This window comes from Hibiscus syriacus, unplaced genomic scaffold (genome assembly GCF_006381635.1).
Source record: "Hibiscus syriacus cultivar Baekdansim isolate YM2019G1 unplaced genomic scaffold, ASM638163v2 tig00110270_pilon, whole genome shotgun sequence".
Taxonomy (NCBI): Eukaryota; Viridiplantae; Streptophyta; class Magnoliopsida; order Malvales; family Malvaceae; genus Hibiscus; species Hibiscus syriacus.
In genome coordinates, this window is record NW_024062656.1 from 2,700 (window position 1) to 14,461 (window position 11,762).

General features: G+C 33.7%; 1 pseudogene; it reads right to left on the bottom strand.

Annotated features, from left to right (window-relative positions):
* Positions 1-5,331: 5,331 nt before the first annotated feature.
* LOC120115668 lies at positions 5,332-11,296 on the bottom strand (annotated as a pseudogene).
* Positions 11,297-11,762: the final 466 nt, after the last annotated feature.

Here is an 11,762-nt window from a genome sequence, read left to right on the forward strand (position 1 = left end):
CGACTCGTGCACAAATAAAAAAAAAAATAAAAGGAAAAAGAAAACAAAGTAAACGAGCTTATTGAATTGAAGAAGTCGATAAACGAGTTATTAAATGAGCATAAAAATTTTGTTCCTACTTATTTATTTAACTTTATGAACAAACGTTTATATGAATGGTCACCAACAATTCATCGAGCTCATAATTTTACCAAACAGGTAGTGACCGAAGGCTGTAGTTACAGGCTTATTGCTACACAAGTCTTTGATGTTAGCAGGTGTTGTGAATACCCGCTAACTTGTATTCGTCTACATCTGTTGCTTTGAATGCCTTGATGCCATATCTGCCAAAGCTTGACAGTGATGTTAGGTGAATTCATTGATTCCCAAACTGATTCAAGCCTCGGGTTGTAACCCGATACGGACCGAAGATCTGTTAGACCGGGAAGATTGATGAGTATAAATCTGGAGAAGAAGGTAACATGGCAGCTTATTGGCCTAAAATCCAGAAGCCACTTGGTGCGATTTTGCACTACATTATAGCCCTACACGTCTGGAAACTAAACGGGACAGTCCTTAAACAGGGTAGCCTGCTAACGTACCACCAAACCAACTTCAGGCATTGACGAATTCAGAAAAAAATTATAGACTAGACTAATATAAACATAATAAAATCTTAATCTAAAATAATTTATATATTAGTATTTTTAAAATTTTAAAATATAATAACAATTATATATATACGGATTAAATCTAGAAAAAATATTAAATAGATAAATATAATTTTCTGACATAATTAATTTTAAAATTAACTTCTTTAACATGCTACTTCATTGAATTGACAGGAGTTAATGGTATTGATCAAAATGTAAAATATTGATTTCAAAACTAGTGACCAAAATAAGACATGACAAAAGCAAAAGGGATCAAAAGTGTAGTTTACCCTTTATTTTTAAAAGAATTTGAAGGTTCAAAGTAGGTTTGTGAAATTCGATGAAACATATATTAGATTTGTGTTCAAGAGGTCAAAAGGAGTTAATTAAAAAGTTTAGGTCTAACGATTGTAAAAAATAGAGATCAATGGTGATCGGTGATGGAACCGATGTTAATCTAGATGACGATGAAACTGCAATCGTGTCGAAAACTTTGATTAGGACAAGAGATCAAATTGATATTTTATAAAATTTATGAATTAAATTAATATTTTAACTAAAATTTAGTTAAAATTAATAATATTAGATCATTATTTTATTTATTAATATGCAATGTCTTCAAGCTAACATGGATCAATGACTCAATGATAAAAAAAGACAAATTGGAAAAAAGATGGTCATAACGTAACTTTTTTAAAACAAGTAACCAAATAAGATGGACCACAATAAAAGGGACCACTTCCATAATCTATTTAAATAGATTCAACCCGGTATAAAATTCCATTGCCGTCAGACGAGCTAACTCGGTGTCTCAACTCGCTTCCTCTCCTCTCTCGCCTTCAAGTTTACAGACCAGCAAGTAAGGTAGTTTTTAGAAACCCCAAAACCAACTTCAACATTGGTTTATACTTGAGTCGATTGTGAAAGATGTTTTATCTGTCCTCTCTTTCAACAATAAAAACATCGAAATTCGCATGTTTGAAATCTAAACCTATTTTCTTATGTCCCAATTCAACAGTTCGTGTAGAATCTCATAGCAATCTGGGAAACCGAGTTGCATTTGAAGTATATATATACTTAATCTGTTTTACGCAACGTTTTGTTGGAGGTTTCCACTGTTCATTTCTTTTTGCAGAAGATTCTAACATTTGATCCCTTCTTTCCAGTTCTCTTTGCATAATGGCAGTTGAAGAAATAGACTATTCTTGAGGGAAACCAGACCGAACATCGGCGATGGCCGAGTCTCCGGTAACGAAAACCTTGCATCTTCATTCGATCTCGTCGAGCAGATGAAGTTCTTATTTGTCAGAATAGTTAGAGCTAGAGATTTACCTCTGGAAACTCCCAATGGAATCATGAATATTTATGTCGAAATAAAATCGGAAACTATCGCGCGACGACCAAGTATTTCGAGAAGAAACCCGATTCCGAATGGAACCAAGCTTTCGCTTCGCAGTATATCTGTTGCAGGGTACAACCATGGAGATCAATGTGATCAATGAGGATGTGATTGGTAAAATCACGATTGCTTTGCATGATGTTCCAACTTGTCTTCCCCCTGATAGTCCCCTTGCCTCACAATGGTATAAATTGGAGGACAATAACGGTGTCAGTGTAGGGAAAGGTGAATTGATAGTCCCCGAGCTATCTGGTATAGCACGCAAGCCGATGGATTGTTTTCCAAGGCTTGGCATTCGAATTCCGCGGTCGTGAGCTGCATCAAAGGTGTATCGTTCGCCGAAACTTTGGTACCTTCGTGTAACGTAATTCAAGCACAAGATTTAGTACCGGGTCACAAGGGTCGGAATCCTGAAGTTTATGCCAAGTCTGTTGTTGGGGGTGTGATATTGAGGACCAGGGTTTAACCTGATAAGAATGTGAATCCTAAATGGAATGAAGATTTGATGTTTTTGTTTCCGAATCATTTGTTAACCCGTTAATCATAACGATAGAAGATAGGCTCGAAAACAATACAATCCGACATTTAGGGAAGTGCATAATTCTCTTGTCGGATGTCGATCAGAGGCTGCTACCCTTAACGGCTGATCCGAAGTGGTACAATCTTGAAGGCGTTGTGTTTGAAGATGGTGTGAGGAAAGAGGAGAATTTCTTTAGTAAGCTTAACATGAGGGTAAGTCTTGATGGTGGATATCATGTGTTCGATGAATCCGTTCAGTTTGGAAGCGATTACCGGCCTACAGCGAAAGCGCTATGGACGACTATGATCGAAGTTTTGGGGTTGGGGATCATAAATGCTACTGGTTTGCAGCCAATGAAGGTTAGAGAGGGCCGTGAAACGACCGATGCTTATTGTGTGGCGAAATACGGACCTAAGTGGGTAAAGACTTGTACGGTAGTCGACAGCTTCGATCCGATATGGAATGAGCAATATACTTGGGATGTTTATGATCCGAACCACCATCATTTTCTCGAGAGGACTATGAATATAACATATTTCTTCTCGAGAGGACTATGAATTAATTAAATTGAAATTTTGGTTTTATACCATCATCATTTTCTTTTCATTTTATGTTGCATCAAAGTGACAAAGATATGATATCTTGAAATAATCTTTCAAGCATTTGAAATCCCTAAAATCTCAGTGATTAGAAAATCATTCCAATGTAACTGATAAATTTCTATACTTTATTGAAACCACAGATGTTTCAGTAAGTGTATTTATCTCCTTTCAATATTGGGTATCCTTCTCCAAGCTTTTTCCCTTTGGAACTCGAAACTCATAAGCATGCATAAAAAAGGCATGGGTTATTACAATGTCACATCAAATTAGGGTTAAAATCATATTAAAAAAAATTAATTTTAACTATCATCAACCGAATTTATATTTAGTGACAGACATGAGATTTTATTTTAGGAGTGAAATTCTAAAATTAGAAGAGGAATGGGCTTGTAAAATTTTAGAGGAAAAAAATAAATCATCAATAAAATATATGATAATTTAAAAAAATTTTAGAGAGTGAAAACTCCACTTCCATTTTAAGATGTAATGTAGGTTGTGTAAAAGAAAGTTTACACATAATTTGTATTAAACAGTATCTATGTATAGATAATTATTTCATCCACTGGCAGTGTACAAGAACTCCACAAACGAGGATATATTGTTAATATGCGACGTATTAGAATGATCTTAAAGTCTAACTTATAATTCATAAACTTTAAACCCTAAAAACATAAAATTTTAAATCCTAAATAAAACATATATCAATATTTGAATCTTGATTGTAAAATATATTTTTCACAACAATATATATATATGTGTGGTTATGATCTATTTTTATAATGTATTTTTTTTTAAATCTTACACAAAATTAGATCCGTTGGATGAGATGAAATAAATGATTGAAATATAATTATTGTTTTCTTTTTGTAAATTATCTTTTAACAAATATTGTCTTATACTTACCCCAGATTAATCAATATAATATAATGAGAGATTTATAATCAACTTAGCTTAATTAAAATAAATAGGTCGTGCAAACTTAAATATTTTACGCAACCTACCAATTTTAGTTCAAAATTTAAAATCTAAAATCATAATTCTAAATATAATGGCAAAACTTTTACAATAATGATATAGAAAAAATTACTCGAATAATGATTAGCCGAGAAAATATAAACTTTAAAACACTAAAATGTTAAACTAAAATCCTTAAATAAGATACATAATATTAAAATTGACAAATTTGTGTAAACTAAAGATTGGAGTTTTTGATTTAGGATTTAGGTTTAGGGTTTTAAATTTTAGGATTTTGGATTAAAATATACATATTATATAAAAAATCACAATATATATAATTGTCTATTTTGATTCATCAAACTATAAAAAAAAAGTGTAAAACACTTGCAAAAACTGAGATTCAAACATAGGAGTATTGAATGTCACCTCTAAAGGGTAACTAGTGAATAGCAGCATTGAACAAGTACGAGAAACATGCAACAAATCAAAATATTAACTCTATATTAAGCATCCGACATAAAACCAATTAGTAATAGACAAAAAAGCTTGAATATAAGAAAATATGTAATTTACCCTAAAAAGCTCGAATAACGCACACACATTATGCATCAATTCTACGACCGGTTTAGCCATTGGAACTTCCAATTAGAGTAAAGCTGTAGAGGAAGAATAAAAGTGGCAATATCAATTTGCCAACACTACCTATGCTCCTGAAACTCAGGTGTAAACATTAGATATGAGTATATATCAACACACGAATGATTCGTTTTTACAAGATTTTCTATTTATTTGGAGAGTCAGTGGAAGGTCACATTCCCATTCTCCACACTCTTGTCTAAGCGTACTAGTCACAAGTGTCAGATAGGAATATTTTAAGAAAAATGAGAAGTCATAACAACATAAGTCAACACTTGAATGTTTCACAGAGTTGGATGATGTTGCACATCAGGCAAGGGTATAGATTAGATGACACGCATAAAGCAGTTGTCTCCGCAGAGTATGTTAGAGGATAGACAGACTAAAGGAAAATCAGTAGATTCATAACTAAAAATGACTTCAAAAACGATTACCTATGCAGTTTTTTTTTATAGAAGGGGACAAAAGATGTCCACATATTCTGGAAATGATGATGTTTTACAGCTCTGGATCCCGCCAATCGTTGAAGATTCAGCTAAGCTAGGATGATTTCCATGGCAGCATGATAAATTTGAAAGGATCAGCTGACAAGAAAAGGAATACCTTCCAATTACCAGTAAATCAATATAATAATCTGAAGCATACATTTAATAGGCATGGAAGTAAAGAAAGTAATTACTCTTAGAAGAGTTCCAGATTTCTGTGAGAGGCTTCAACCTCTGCATCAGCAGGATGATTGTTTGACGCATTCTCGGAAGCATCTACGAAAGGACTGTTCTTAAATTGCTCTAAATGTTTGCAGTCCAACAATGGTGAAGGAACTTTTGAGACCTGGTATGTAAGATTTTTTTTAACAGGTGAATTGTCTAACTTTAATATGCAACGCATTGACAAACTCATTAAACTCACTGTTTTGTGTTCACATGGGAGCTTTGTGGAAGCAAGTGATTCAGGAGTCTCTGGATGCTTTCTGGACAAAATCAGAGGCCGAAGGAAGAGTAAATGAGCAACAGTACGATCTATGGGATTGGTCTCCGTTTCTGTTTCAGACATCCTGCACAATTATATTCAAGGAAAATAAGATGAGACTTAAACTTCTAAGGCAAATCAACTGCAACAGAGTAACATGCAATATTAAAGGTTAGAGATGAATATTTTAAGTCTAAAAAACCTTTCTTATCATGGAAATACCTAAAAGTCTCAAAAACCAAATGAAACCATGATAATACTTTGTTAGAGGATGTGCTTATCACTGAAACTTATAAGATCTTCACAGAGAAGTAGGTAATCCATATACGTAAGCATGTAGTTCTTTAACTTAGACAAGGACCACACCTCGGCTGTTAACAACATGAAGAACAGAATAAATGTGGCAGCAAAAGGAACTTATTTTTAGCTTCTCATTTTAGCAGACACTAGTTACAGGGAAAAGGGGGGATTGAATCTTGACAATAATAGAATGGCATGGTGCATGATGAAAGGATTCTGCTCGAGACAGTTATGGTTTAATTCATTAAGAGCTGGCAGAATTCCATTCGTGAAACACAAGAGCATGTTTTTTATCATCAATTTCATAGAAACAATATTATAGAAGAATTCAGTTTTGACAGAAAAAAACAGACTGAGGATAACCTTTTGAAGGATTACGTAAAATCAAGTTTGCTTTTAAAATACAACAGCGTAGAGTCACTAACTTGTTATGGTTCTTAACTTCTTCTTTTGAAACTCTAGTTTCACCCTTGCTAATTATGCTAGTGCTGCTCGTGTAACTAGCATAATGTCTCTGCATTGCGCTTTGAGCCAATCGGAACAAGCTATCTCTTATGCAAAGTCTAGTTCTGATATCCAGCTGCAAAACTAGATTTGTTGGTATCACTAATTCCTTATTATCCTGCAAGGAGAGAAATGCACCAGCAAGTCGTCATGCATACCTTTGCAATTATATCTTGTAGCTGATAGAGTACTGTCCTCCACTGAATGGTCATCAATTGCAACAGCAACCATATTAGAGTCATTTTTCTCTAATGGGGAATTCGGGTCAAAAGAGGCAAGAAGGCTAAGATCTTCAACATCCTCAGCAAGTTGAAATCGATTTTCTTGACTAGAGTTTTCAAAGATGGAATGATTGGTACTAGGAACTTTATGAGTAAACTGCTGCTGTTGTTTCTTAATGGCAAGCAGTGCCCGCATTTGCTGGCGCCGCCTCAGTTTTTCAATCTTTCCTGAGAGGTCATTCTCGAGGATTTTGCAGAAGTTGGAGCTGACCTGTTTGCAGGATTTGACTTGATAGGGGAAACATCATAACAAGGAAGCAAAGGTTGATGAGAAATTTCCTGGGACTGAATATTGGACAAAGCAAGTATTGTAGGATATTGGTTTGTAAGATTCCCATATGTGGAAGGGGATACAAATGTTTGATGTGTGGTACTAAAGTGAGTCGGATCCTTGAAGCTGCCTCTGGTGACTCACAACTGAAGATGGAGAAGATTTTACCACAGAGGTTGCCAAATTCTTCTCACATTTAGTCAATGGATTTCCAGATGGAATCCGGGAATCATATAAATTCTGTACTAGTTTTGCCTGACCCATGTTTTCCGTTTTATTTTTAAATTTCAGCAGCTTATTCTGCCTATATTCCTGCACAGCGAAGTATAACTAAAATAATACATTGACAACTAGAAGGGAATGCCTACATAAATAATTCTGGTAAATTAATGCAATACTTTATGATTATTTTCTGAGGAGAGGACAGCTATCATGCATTTTATACGAGCATAAGTAGAAGCTGTTTTTAGTTCATATGTTCAATCAATCTCTATCATTCCAAACTTCAATAGTTGTATAGGCATGAATCAGTTAACCTGTTGTCACTTCTTTAGCTAGAAAACTTCAATATGTTACAAAGTATAATGTTGGCTGATAGTTATTTCCCTAATTCACATAATACCTAAAAGGTGGACCTTTTAGCTAGTATATAATTAATGTAAGAATATCTATATAATTTGACCTTCTCGGCCTATTCCAAACTACAAGTTATATCAGCGCATCTGCCAAAAGCTTGAATAAAAATTAAAACTACATAGCTGCAAGAGCTTGAAAGGTACTCTCAATCTCGCATCTTCACCAGAAACTACAAAGTAGCATCAGAATAAGACTAGGAGAGGCACTTTATGCCTAGATGGTTTTCATTGGAGAACATTATTAGAAATATCATGAACTAATAAAAACCCCACTAATTTGGCACACGTAATAAACAATTCGATCATGTGTTTTTTTATAGCTAACAGAATAATTTATTCAGATATACTTCAGTGAAAGATGCTATGTTCTTTCCCCTTCTCATATAGCACCCCAAGAAAGGTTCTATAAACTTACTCCCATATAATAAATGAAACACCATAAATACTTGCCCTCCCAATGACCAGGAAAGTAGTTTTTTATGCTAAATCTTGAAGAGAAAAACCAGAAACCTAAGGTAATAAGAACAGTTATGTATTAAGAGGATGATAGTAATACCTTATCAGCCAACTCATTAGGGGTCAGATCTTTTTCAGCAGCTAGGTGAGACTTTAGAGCAGAGGTTTCTCCCCCGGTTTCAGGATTTGTCTGTGAAAGTGAATATAAATTATGTATTTCCTTAGGTTTGGTTAAAAGCATAAGAAATTGTCGAATTGTATTAGAGTCCTAACTATGTATACTTTACAGCTTTATTAAGAGTACCAGTTAGCAGATATACTCACAAAAGGACTGTCAAACAAAACATTTCAAGATATTCTTAGCAAGCTGGGAATGGCAGATATTCATTCACCAGCTTGAGGGAGAGTGTCGAATTGTATTAGAGTCCTAACTATGCTTACTTTATTGCTTTATTAAGAGTATCTACTGTTTTAGGAGTCTTTTTAAGTTTAAGAGCCATTATTATCATTGTCTCTGGATAAACATTATTTTCCTCTATTATCTTCTAGTAAAGTATTTTATTAGGAGTTAATTACTAAGTATTAAATATGAGACATGTCAACTGTTACGTGGTATCAGAAAATGAGAACTTCAGTTTCTTTCTTTCTGTTTCTCATTTTCTCTTTGTTTTTCTATCAGAAACAATGAATAATCATATAGCATGTTGATGTTCCATACCTCCTCACATTCGGATTTACTTCTATCTCCAGGAAATTCCACATTTTGTGGACCATGAGATGTTGAACCATCCAGGTTGCCATAACTAAGTGTAATAGACAGATTATCTTCTTGCTTATATTTTCTTTTCACTTCCAAGTTCTCAGATGTGCTCTTTAACGCTCCTAATGCAAGGCTAGGAGAGTCCATAATGGTGGGAAAAAAATTTCCAGGGCAGTTTGTTGCCTCTTTAGAAGAGGACCATAACTCATCAGCATTACCAAGACTCAAACTTCCAAATATTGGATCATCATTGCTGCAAAATCATCACTTGTAAGAATATTGAGCCAGAAGGATGTCATTTTATATGATAAAAGATGAATAAACAAGGAAAGGAACATTCTGACAGGATTTCTCTTTTTTTCCTCGGAGTGGTAGTGGGAATATCACACTCCTCTGTCTGCACAGGCTTTTTCGTATGCTAGTTTTTATTAAATTTGGAAAATCATTCAGGTTATTTAAGGACTATACTTGGAGCAAATGAAAGTAAAAACTTTCAGATTCAAAAGTCCAAGAAATAAATGGACATTATGTAAAGACAACAAAGGTTGTTCCACAGTGACAAAAGTTTTCTTGCGGTTACTGACTATTTTCAAAAGGATATAAGAACTGAAGCAAATACTAATTGCTGATTGCAAGAAACGATAAATCGTGCTTTACCTTAAAATTCTATCAAGATCATCAAAGCTTCCAATCTTAGCCCAGCTGTAGTCAACAAAATCACCTTGTTCTTTACCTTCATTGAGATTTTAAAACATTTTTAAGATTTTTACAAAGTTCAGTCATTTCTTCTGTTAAGAGAATGTGAATAACAAATATTCTCACCATTTTTTGAGCTACATTCAGTTATTCCAACCAAATTGTCAGAAACTTCGCTAGCCATGGAATCATGATTCGTTTTTTCTGCGCTAGATAAAGATAACTCTGGCCACAAGTCCATGCTAAATATTGAGTTGGCAATCCCTCCATTTGCATTGAGATCGGAACCGCCCTCCAACTTTCTTCTATGAAGATCAAATTTATCCCCAGGTGTCTTCTGCTCAATAGGCTTTATGGCGGCAGTTTCTTTACTCCATTCCTTCTTACTCAGACAGTTTTCACTTCCCTCTTGGTAAGATACTATGTGGTCATCAGTCTCACCAGCCTCAACCCATATTATATTTGTTAGCTGAAAATACAAACAAAAAGGGTCCATATCACCATTAATACCATTACTTTAAGAAATCAATGATATTTAACATAGAACAGAACAGTTGAAAAGCTATAGCAGAAATCAAATGTTATGCTCTTCACTACTCTCTACAATCAACACTGCCGCTAAAGATACTTCCACCTTAGCAAAAAGATAGAAATGATTTAAAACTCATCAAAAGACTTTCTGCAGCCCAGATCATTACTTCGTTAACTTGTGTCATACCCTCATTTATTCCATGAAGCCTCATAATTCTCTTTCATTTTGTTCAAATATCTTGAATTCACTCAAAATCCAAAAAAAAAAAAAATCCTTCAACATGATTTTATTCCAAAAGTGACTTTGATCTTTAGAATGTTCACAGTTTCTATGTTAATTGGACCTGGTGGTATTTGACTATTTACATTGAATCACATTTCAAAGCAACCTTCCCACTAATTTAACTTCCATAACACCACTTCTTTAATAATCAAATAAAACAAAATAACAAAACAAAGGCGTGAGGTCTCGCAAAACAAAAACAGAGAAATTTGGCTTAATTTACTTTTAGGTGACTGAACTATACTTTATATTGACTTTTAGTGTCTAATGTTTTCTCAACTTTAAGATGCCTACAGTTAAAAAACCATCAAGGAAAAAACATTAGTCATCTATTTTAAGAAAAAAATCTAAGTACTAAAAGTTAATTTAAGGTATAGTTTAAACTAAAGTGTATTAAGCCGAGAATTTTAAGCAATTGTAAGTGGAAAATGCCGAATACAAATTCTCATTCCAATTTCCTAGTAAATTTATAATAATAATAGGCTTCATATTTTTTATAATAAAATAACAAAAAATTGTTACGAAAAGAGCCATTTACAGGGGAAATTGAAAAATAAAATAAAATTTATTGATGATAAAAAAGTTCAATTCGATCCAATTACCTCTTCTTCGTTCCAATCAAACATAGCTAAGGAATCCTGCAGCTAATCAAAAATCCAATTCCGAATCTCAATTCAAAAGCAGGTACTGCAATTACTCCACACATCGCCAATTCGTCCAACAATTAAAAATAAATAAAAATTACAAAGGAAACTAAGACAAGAGCAAACAAAATCAAGCCTAGAAAACTGAAAATAAAATTACATTTTATGTTTTTTTGTTTTGGAGATAAACAGATGATTGAGAGAAAAAATTAAGCAATGAAACACGAAGACAGTAACAGTAAACAGAGATAGAGGAGAGGAGAGGAGAGGATTGGAGGGAAAGTGGGACCCAATTCACGTGACGTGGGAGATGGTTGGCGGATACGGTGACACGTGTAAATGGGCATATCTGAAGATGAGGTTAGGAATGAGCCGATCTATTGCTGAGTCGTTATTGTGCGCCTTTTGATTTGATTCTATTGCATTTCCGGTTTAGTTTATTCAGTTAATTTGCATTTGTAGGTAAAGTATCCGTTAATTAAAGCAGTTCAAATATAGATGGACCGATTTACAAACTTTAAATTTCATAGAATTTAAATAATTTTATTTAACAGATATTACCCTGCATTACTCTAAATTAATAAAAAATATTTTTTTATTTATAATAATTAAACGATCTCATTAATTAAAATATTTATTATTATCTCTTAAAATTTTGTACTCGAACATCGTATATGTAAGATACA